The 11222-nt window shown below is 35.9% G+C and overlaps 1 long non-coding RNA gene across 1 annotated transcript; it reads right to left on the reverse strand.

Annotated features, from left to right (window-relative positions):
• Positions 1-9184: 9184 nt before the first annotated feature.
• LOC113361497 lies at positions 9185-9868 on the reverse strand. The gene is made up of 2 exons (XR_003365148.1): positions 9575-9868; positions 9185-9433 (listed from the first exon to the last, which is right to left on the reverse strand). It is a non-coding gene; the product is annotated as an uncharacterized LOC113361497 (long non-coding RNA).
• Positions 9869-11222: the final 1354 nt, after the last annotated feature.

Raw genomic sequence — 11222 nt, forward strand, 5'->3', positions numbered from 1 at the left:
TGAACCGTGACCCACAAAAGGAATGTGGGATTTATTTTAAAGTGCAATCCGTGACAACACAAAATGTTGAGAGGAACCAGATGCCATAGAAAGTCTAATCTAACTTTAACCCAACTGTACACAAATCAAACCAATTTTTTCCCCATCTCAAGATATATACAAATGGGGTAATGCCAGGTATGTTACCAAATGGCATGATGTGCAGAGATATCCTCATGCAATATTTCTGGTTGATATTTGTGAACAGTTCCAGTGATATAATCAAAGTAATGATGATAATCAGGGTTGTCTGAGCTTTCTATTTTCTAAGAATTTAAAAACACTTTCGAACGCTCTGAATAGATCTTTGTCAATTCATCCATTATGATAGTATTCCTCAAAGAGATTAAGAATTAATCTATTGAGAGTCCATTTCTTTGAGCGTGACGAATGTTTCCTCAATCTTCCCTTCTTTTTATTTTTTCCTTTAGATTGAATCTCATCATCTAATTTCTCCTTTTTAGTTGAATTGAGATTATTATGAGAAACCTGAGGTTTTATCCATAATAATCATTGAGAAATCTTTAAGGATTCCTGGCGTGCGTTACAGATGCCAAGAGCAAGTTTTCCAAAGAAATTTCCCATAAGAAATTTTTTAAGGACCGAACAAACACAAACTTATCAGGATTAAGGTGTTTGCCTGCTCTGATACCAATTGAAAAAGCGGGGGTACAACAACCACACCCAATATTTCGATTAGCAATCTGTATGGACAAACTCTAATATACTTCCAAGAGAATCAACTAGACTCAATCTTAATAAAGTATATCAAAGAGTTATATCTCTCTTTCTCGATTCAATTCTTACTCAAGCAAATAGTAATCTGCGAGTCTAATTGAATACAAGAGAAATCACTTGAACGGTACCAAAGACCAATGTTCAAGTATCAATCAATCTCAATCAACAACCAAAGGTCGGATTTCCAATTGATTGATTCTAACGCACAACTTGTGATATTTCAATTATATAACAAAATACAATGCAGAATAGAAATAACACAGACACCATAATTTTGTTAACGAGGAAACCGCAAATGCAGAAAAACCCCGGGACCTAGTCCAGATTGAACATACACTGTATTAAGCCGCTACAGACACTAGCCTATTACAAACTAACTTCGGTCTGGAATGTAGTTGAACCACAATCAATCTCACACTGATCCAAGGTGCAATTATGCTCCTACGTCTCTGATCCCAGCAGGATACTACGCACTTGATTCCTTAGATGATCTCACCCACAACTAAGAGTTGCTACGACCCAAAGTCGAAGACTTTAATAAACAAATCTGTATCACACAGAAAAGTCTACAGGAATAGATAAACCTGTCTCCCACAGAAATACCTACAAGTTTTTGTTCCGTCTTTTGATAAATCAAGGTGAACAGTAACCAATTGATAAACCACACTTATATTCCCGAAGAACAGCCTAATATTATCAATCACCTCACAATTATCTTAATTGACGCTGCGAAAGAAGATATTGTGGAATCACAAACGATGAGACGAAGATGTTTGTGACTACTTTTCTATCTTGCCTATCGGAGATATAAATCTCAAGTCAATCGTTATGATTTTACTCAAAACGATAGAAGATGCAAGATCATATCACACAACTACGAGAAAGTAGTATCGGTCTGGCTTCACAATCCCAATGAAGTTTTTAAGTCGTTAACCTAGTTTTTAAGAAGAAACCTAAGGTTAAAGGAGAATCGACTCTATCTAATACAACTAGTATCACATAGAAGATGTGGGGATTACGCTTCCCAGTTGCTAGAGTTCTCCCTTATACAGTCTTCCAAATCAGGGTTTACAATCAATGTTAGCTTGGTAACAAAGCATTCAATATTCACCGTTAGACGAAAACCTGATTAGATTCAAGCTAATATCTTTCAACCGTTGGATCGAAAACTTAGCTTGTTACACACAAATGAAATGCACGATTTTAGGTTTGTGTAACCGTACCCAAACATGTAGATTTGTTGGTTCAACAATAGTTAACCAAATGGTTAGCCATATGAGAAATTTCATATCAACCATATTCTTCTTCACCATAAGAGAGTTGTTCAATTGCAAGGAAATCTTATGTAACTACGCAAGACACGATCGAAGCAAAAACGATTTGATTCACTCGAATCGGCTCATGAACTTTATAGCCACGATTTGCATTTAGCATTCCTTAGTTAATATAAATAAGTTCACAAATAATCGTCTTTAGATATAACCATCTTAAGTTCGCAGACTTAGTTCGCGGACTTAAGTTCCCGGAAGGAGTTCTCAAACTCCAGCATATTTTCTTGGGTCGAGAACTTCCGCCAGTTCGCGGATTGGGTTTGCGGACTGAGTTCGCGGACTGAGTTCACAGCTCTTGTTCCGGTTTTCTTGATCAACAAAGTTCGCAAACTTCAGTTCAAGGAATAAGGACTTATACATATATGTGTTTCCACACAATGCTTATATTCAACAATGGTTATATAATCCAAACTCTCATTTCAATAATTGAAACATTCTTAGAGGACGTTATTATATAGTTGTTATTCACAAACTATTTTTCGTCAAAGTAAACAATTTTCAAAGTGATTGAAACGTATCATGAATTTCGTCACTAGGAAAAGATGAACTTGGCCAAAGCAAAAGCTTACCAACACATATTTCGAGAAATAGATAGGCGAGATAAACTCGGCTCGAAATAGCAAATGTGTATAATCAAAGTCTATATAGCAAAACGACTTTTGTCTCAAGATAGGAGATAGAGTAGATAGATTTTTGAGTGATAGATAATTTCAAGTCTCCACATACCTTTTAGTCGATGAAGTTCCACCGGTTCCTTGAGTAGTCCTTCGTCTTGTATGATGATTTCCATGGAGTTATTGAGCTCAACTACACTTTCTATCCTAGTCCGAGACTTAGCTATAGTAGACTAGAAATCAAAACTTATAGTTTTGATCACTAATATTGACAAACATGCTTGAGATAGCAACGCATGCGAGTTCGACCGAGCAATGTTCTAACAGATCTCTTAGGGATAGACCTGTTAGACTTAAACAGATAAGCTATGGGCGTTGGATTGGATTAAATTGGGCCTGATTGTTAGTTTGAAGAAAACAGAGGAGTGGAAGTTACGGGTTCTGTTGAGCAGTTCCGAGGAAGATTCAATCGAGATAATCCGTTGATTCTGGATGGGATTTACGTGGATTTTGTATTGTATATGGATTGGTATTCGTTTGTTGTGATAAGACAGGCCTGCTAACTAGGTTTTGATTCGAATAAGGAGATTTTCCACGTAGGTTTTCCTAAAACAGGGAGGTGTAGTTACCGGGAGTCTCTGTGATAAGTTAGGGACTTTCTTAATGAAAAAGGGAAGTATCTTCTCTGATTAAATTGCTCTCTATGTTTAGGAGGGGTTGGACTGAATACAAAGATGCGTGAGATAAAATAAGGAAATAAAAACCAAATATTCCGATGACTTTCCGTGGAGGAAAAACAATAGATTTCTCGAGATATTATTGGTCCTGTGAGGTATGTAAGAGGTACAGGGAAGTCACAGGGGGGGTGTCGAGACTTTGGGGAGTTGGGGGTAGACTGAAGAGCTAAGAATCAAGCTGCAGGAGAAGTTGCAGCAGGAGGAAGAAAACGAAGCTGAAGAACGTAAGATTGTACGACACTGTCGTTTGTAGCGTCTTAAGTGTCAGAATCTTGTAACAGTCCATTAGTAACTATTATCTTCAGTTTGCAATAATTTTTGTAACAGTCGATTCTGTAACAATTATACCTGTTACAGATTCGGCTGTAATACTATTTTTCTCCAATAAAAAACCCATGAGTTATTATTTTGAGCGTGTTTTCGATATGAGGAGCTAAACCCCAACACCGGGACGACGGAGGAAGCCATATTTCACGCATGTGGTAATTATATTTAATTCTTTTATGACTTCTTGCATTAATCATTAATCGTTTTATGATTTTTCTTAATTGATTGTGATTTTGTTTGATGATGTATGCTTAGTCTATGTACTTTTGATGCATCATGCTTTTGATTTACATTCAATCTTTTAAAAATCTACTTTTGGCAAAGAATCAGAGTCCATATTTATTATTATTTGAGCTATAATTGTTTGGAATAAATATATGAATCGCATGAATGAGTTATATGGTGGAATCCTGAGTCTCAGTAATCTCTCGTTATTGTGACAACCTTTACTGTATTTTCTATTTAAATTCTGAAACCAAATTTCATCAAGTCCGAGTGAACGACATCCTATTTACCACTTCTACAACAACAATTAAAGTTACATCAGATACATATCACCATAGTATGGTTGTCGAAGTTGTGATATGAGAACTTTGATGTTGTGTAATAATACTATGACACTGTATAACAATGATCGAGAGCTTTTGTTTTCTCATTGTTATGGCTACGGAAATTCAACAACTATGATGCTGAACTTACAACCTTTGGAATTATGGGAGTGCTTGGAAAAGACAAAGTTTTTGAGTAATGTTGAAGCGCCAAGGAGATCAAGCATGTGGACGTGAAGCTACAAAGTTTTTATCTGTTTTGTAATCCATATGTATTGATAGTTTTGTCACTAAAATTGACAAAGGGGGAGATTGTTAGAGCACTGCTCGGTCGAACTCGCATGCGTTGCTATATCAAGCATGTTTGTCAGTATTAGTGATCAAAACTTTATGTCTTGATTTCTAGTTTACTTATGACTAAGTCTCGGTCTAGGATAGTTAAGTGCAGTTGAGCTCCAGACTCCATGACGATCATCTTACGAAGACGAAGAACTAATCGAGGAATAAGTGGAACTTCATCCGACAAAAAGGTATGTGGAGACTTTAACTTTTCTTTCACTCAAAAGTCTATTCTATCTCCTACTCTTGAGACAAAGTCATATAAGTATGATAGTTTTCATACATACACATTTCCTATTTCTAGCCAAGTTTACTCGCGTATCTTTTTCTCGAAATATGTGTTGGTGAGCTTTTGCTTTAACCATTTTCATCTTTACCCGTGACGCAAGTCATGAAGACGTTTCAATCTTGAAAATAGCTTTGATGACAATAGTCGTGAATAACGATTGTTATAACATTATAGAAGAATGTTTCAATGATTGAAATGTAGAGTTGAGATTACCAACTATGGATATAAGCATATGTAGTGTGTTCGCACATTAGTGTATAAATCCATGTGCCAGAAACCAAGTGCGTGCATATGTGTGCATGCGGTATTGGTGAAGGAGACAGGTTGAGTACGCGTACCCGTACGTGTACCTGCGGAAGTTTTCATACCGAAAATTTCTGCTGAGTTTGTAAGTTTGCAAACTAGTAAACCAGTCACCTTAGGTACGCGTACCCATGGAAGTTTTCGAACCGAAAATTTCTTCTGAGTTTGTAAACTCAAATCCGGTAGCTAAGGTACGCATACCCGTACGCGTACCCAAGCTGGTTATTTTTCAAATCGGTTGTTCATGAACTTAAAACAATAAATTATAAGGAATACAATCTTTGCAAACCGTGGCTATATTGTTCATGAATTGATTCAAATGAATCAAACTGATTTTGTGTCAATTGTGTCTATGAATAAAGACCTAAGCAATTGAACAACTCTTGAACTAGTTCTTATGAGTGATTTGAAATAGTTATGAGAAAGATTAATACGGTTAATATGAAAGTGCTCATATGGCTAACCATTGGTTAACTATTTGTGAACCAACTAAGTGTACACGTTTAGGTACGGTTACTCAAACCTCAATTAATACATTTCATTTGTGTGTGGCAAGCTAAGTTTCGATCTAACGGTTGAAAGATATTAGCTTGGAGAAATCAGGTTTTTCATCTAACGGTGAATATTGAATGCTTTGTTACCAAAGTAACATGGATTGCAAACCCTGATTTGAAAACTATATAAAGGAGACATCTAGCAACTGGAAAAACTAATTCCCACACCTCCTGTGTGATACTAGTTGGTTTTGCTAGAGTCGATTCTCCTTTGACCGTAGGTTTCTTCTCGAGACCCTGTCGGTTAACGACTGAAAGGCTTCATTGGGATTGTGAAGCCAGACGAAACTACTTTCTAGTAGTTGAGCGATCTGATCTTGCCATTTTCTATCGTAAGAGTTCCATTGAATAATTGACTTGAGATTATATCTCCGATAGGGCAAGATAAAAAGAAATCACAAACATCTTCGTTTCATCGTTTGTGATTCCACAATATCTAGTTTCGCTACCATACGATTTAGATTGTTGTGAGGTGATTGATAATACTAGGATGTTCTTCGGGAATATAAGTCCGGGTTATCAATTAGTTCCTGTTCACCTTGATTTTTCAAAAGACGGAACAAAAACTCTTGGATATTTCTATGGGAGATAGATTTGTTCAATCCTATAAACTTTTCTATGTGAGACAGATTTGTCTATCAATTCTTCGACTTTGGGTCGTAGCAACTCTTAGTTGTGGGTGAGATCAGCTTAGGGAATCAAGTGCGTAGTATCCTGCTGGGATCAGAGACGTAAGGAGCGAAATTGTACTTTGAATCAGTGCGAGATTGATTAGGGTTCAACTACAGTCCAGACCGAAGTTAGTTTGTAGTTGGCTAGTGTCTGTAGCGGCTTAATACAGTGTGGTGCTCAATCTAGACTAGGTCCCGGGGTTTTTCCGCATTTGCGGTTTCCTCGTTAACAAAATTTCTGGTGTCTGTGTTATTTCTATTCCGCATTATATTTCGCTATATAATTGAAATATCACAAGTTGTGCATTAAGATCAATCAATTAGAATATCCAACCTTTGGTTGTTGATTTACATTGATTGACACTTGGATATTGGTCTTTGGTACCATCCAAGTTTATCTCTCTAGTATTTGATAAAGACTCACAGATTTCCATTTGCTTGAGTAAAGATCAAACCGAGAGATAGAGATATTAACTCCTTGATATACTTTTTATTAAGATTGAGTATGACTGTCTAGTTGATTCTCTTAAAAGTATATTAGAGTTGGTCCATACAGATTGCTAATCAAAATATTGGGTGAGGTTGTTGTACCCCCGCTTTTTCAGTTTTCTTGTCGGAAACCAAGATAAAGATGGATATTCATGCTAGAAAATTGAGAAATATGGTTTCCTGAATACTTTTAATGTGCCTAGCATTTGTAGAAGTGGTGTTTGGTCCTGACCTGGAAAATTGGGAATCAACTAGACATTTTATCCGCCGATCTTAGAGGCATCTATGTCACATCTTCTGATATTATTCATAACAACATTTGTCACATTCATTTCATGTATGGTGAACCTAATAGTTGTCTTAGACAAACTTTTTGGGATATCTAATGCAATCTTAGTCCTGCTCCAAATGATGAACCAGTTTTCTTATAGGAGACTTTCATGCTTTACTAGGAACTGAGGATAATAATGGCGGTTTAGAAGTAGATAATATGGACTTCATCAATCTTAGAAATCTTTATGATACGTTTAATCTTCATGATTTAGGTTTTTTTGGCCCTAGATTCACCTGGTCTAATACGAAACATAGAAACGATCAAATTCTTGAGAGACTTGATATGTGTCTTATAAATCAGGTGGCAGAACAACTTTTTCCTAATTTGTGTGTTAATAATTTGCTTAGGGAACCTTCTGACCATTGTCCCATGCATGTTGGTTTTAATTTTGAAGATGTGTGCATTCCTAAACCTTTTTATTTCGTGGATTGAGAATCCTACTTGTAGAGATATAATTGCCAAATCTTGGTCTGTTAATGTGGTAGGTTCGCCTGCTTTTAAGCTTAGAGCTAAGTTAATGCGCACAAAAAAGGTCTTCGGGATTGCAATAAGTCCTCTTTTGGTAATATTCAAACTAATATATCCACCATTAGAGGGGAGGCAGCTGACTCCGGTCCTACAAACTCCTACTCTATCTTTAGATTAAAAGCTAGATTATCCTACTTATATAATATTGAAGAGTTATATTAGAAGGATAGAAATACTCCCTATTTTCATAGCGTTACTCTTTATTGGAGAAAAAGAAATGTCATTAGTTGGATAAAGAATAATGTTGGTCCTACTCTATCTGATAGACATAATATTGGAAACTCCTTCGTTGATTATTTTAAAAACCTTCATTCTTCTTAGCCACAAAAGTATCACGATGAGATTCTTCAGGATCCACATGTGAAGTTTTCTGAAGATGGTAATAATCGTTTGAATTATCCCTTAACTGCTGAAGAAATAAAAATATATTATTTTCCAAATGGGTGAAAAAAGGCTCCAGGTCCTGATGGTTTTACTGGCCATTTTTTTTTATCAAAAACACTGGGATATTGTGGGAGAAGTTGTGATTGATATGACATAAACTTGTTTCAGAACTGGTCATTTTGCTATGGTTTTCAATCATACTAACATTGCTCTTATTCCTAAAGTACCTTTGCCTGAGCTTGTAGCTCAATCTAGACCTATAGGCCTTTGTAACTTTATCTATAAAATCCTTTCTAAAACTCTAACCAATAGACTTAAACCTTTTATGGATATTGTGACTTTCCAAAATTAAAGTGCCTTAGAGCCTAAAAGAAGAATCTCTGATAACATACTTCTTGTGAATGAGGTTACTCACATTGCTAACCATACTAAAAAGAAGGGATAATTAGAGTTTGGTACTCAGGTTTTGACCAACACTAAGCTTTGGTCTAACATTTGTCCAACGTTAGGGCTTGGTACCTGGACTGTACGTTGACCTGCATTGACTAGGTTAAGTCCTAACTTTTTCTTAGTAATTATTTAAAAAATGATATTAAATTAATTTATTAAACGAGATTACAAATATACCCTGCATTCTACAAATATTTACACATTCAATGTTAACCCAATAACCCTAATTCTTTCACCTTCCCTATTCTCCTCCTTCAAACAGTCGTCGCCACCGTTATCATCACTACCTATGCAACCACCGTCACAACCACCATTTCAGCTTCCCATCATCACAGAAACCCTCACAAATTCGCCAGTTCTGCTACTAATTTCAGTTGGAAACCAAACCCAATTTCTAACTGCAACATTCAACCAAAGCTGGACCAAAACACACCACAGATATAGAAACTGATTCGATCCAATAACACCATCAGTACCCAACTCTTCCTCATTTCTTCTTTAAATTCTTCTCCCAAATCGAAACCATTTGGCTCAATTATTGCCATCAAAAATCAATCATAAACCCTTTTGAAATAATACCATCAGTAAACACCCATTTACTCTCATCATACCGGAATAATTCTTCTCCCTCTTCTTCACAGCAACACCAACAAAATTCTTCACAGTAACACCAACAGAACCCGTTAAATCTTTACCATCTTAAATAGAATCTTCGATATGTTCTTTCTCCAATTTCTCGCTGGTTTCACATCTAAAAACTACAACAATTCATACCCCAAAATCATAAAGAGAATACATTTTTTTATTAGAACAAAGCTCTAATTGAATCCAAGCAAACAACATTACTATCTTGATTAAAATAGAAACAAACAAAATGAAATTGAAATTGAAGCACTCACTTGCTAAAGTTGACGCTCCAATACCACTCCCATCAAGTCCCCCATTTAGTACCCTTCTTCTCGATCTCACCTTTAATGGCTGGAAATCCTCTTTGAAGAAGAAACCCTAAACTGGGTTTGATCAAATCTTATTGTTTTGTTTGTTGACGAAGTAGAATTTCCTCTTTTAGTTGAGAGTGAATTGATGATTGATTGATTAATTGAAATGATTTTGTTGTTTGATTTCTCCGAGATTCTGCTAGGTTGGGTTTAGAGACGGAAGGGAGGGTGTCCTATGAAGAGCAAGAAAGAAAATTTCACATGCTTTCCTACTTTTGGTCTAACGTAAAGGGTACCATAGTAAATTTGTTTGATAATTTGATTTTCTATAAAATTTCAATAAATACTAAACATAAGTCACTAGTCAACACTGTTCAACGTAAGTCCAGGTACCAAGCCCTAACGTTGGACAAATGTTAGATCAAAAGCTAATGTTGGTCAAAACCTGAGTACCAAACTCCAATTATCCCTAAAAAGAAAGAGTGTATTGTTGCTATTAAACTTGATATGTCAAAGGCTTATGATAAATTGGAGCGATCTTTCTTGGAAAAAATTCTTTTGAAAATGGGATTGTCTTCTCACTGGGTCAATTTGATAAATCAATGCATTTTTACGGTGTCTTATTCTACTTTACTTAATGGAGTCCCCACTGGCCTAATTAATCACGAAATAGGGTTGAGGCAGGGAGACCCTTTATCTCCCTATATCTATATCATATGTTCAGAGGCTCCATCTTCCTATATAAACTCTTTGACCAGAAAAGGCATAATAAAGGGTATTAGTGGTAAGAAAAATTCTTCTAATATTACTCATTTGTTTTTTGCTGATGATTCTCTTTTGTTCTCCAAAGCTACTGTCAGAGACTTCCTAATCATCAAAGATTATCTTCATAACTATTTCCTAGATTCTGGGCAAGAAATAAATTTTGACAAGTCTGGTATTTTATTCAGTAAAAATCCCAGAATCTTTGAAAAACACCTTTCTGACATTTTAAATATCCATACTCGGGACTTAGGTGAAAAATATCTTGGTACCCCCGTTTCTTTTCAAGTTTCTAAAATTCAAACTCATATGTGTTTTTTCAATATGTTGATATTAGGATTTCTTCTTGGTTTCATAGACTTCTTTCTCGGCTGCTACAACTACTCTAGGTAAACATGTTGGTCAGGCTATTCCCTTATACCAAGTGAGTGCTTTTCTTATTCCTAAGTATCTCTGTAGAAAATGGATTCTCACCTATGCAAATTCTGGTGGGGGGAACCCTTGATCCTAAAGAAAGAAAGCTTCATCTTCTTGGCTGGGACATTCTTTGTTCCCATAAGTCTGAAGGAGGCCTAGGTTTGAGGAAAACTGAATTAAATAATCTTGTTGTGCTAGCTAGGAATGCTTGGAAAATTCTTGAAAATCCTAATTGTTTACTTGTCGTTACTCTTAAAGCTAGATATTTTCCTCATATTGATTTCTTAAATGCTAAAGGCCCTAGTGTCTGTTCTTGGACCTGGGGATGCCTTCATAGTATAAAATAAGAACTAATCAAGCCTTTCATCTCCTAGATTGTTGGATATGGAAAATTTATTGATCCTTGGTGTGACAAATGGATTCCAAATTT

Source organism: Papaver somniferum, chromosome 3, assembly GCF_003573695.1.
Source record: "Papaver somniferum cultivar HN1 chromosome 3, ASM357369v1, whole genome shotgun sequence".
NCBI classification, from domain to species: domain Eukaryota; kingdom Viridiplantae; phylum Streptophyta; class Magnoliopsida; order Ranunculales; family Papaveraceae; genus Papaver; species Papaver somniferum.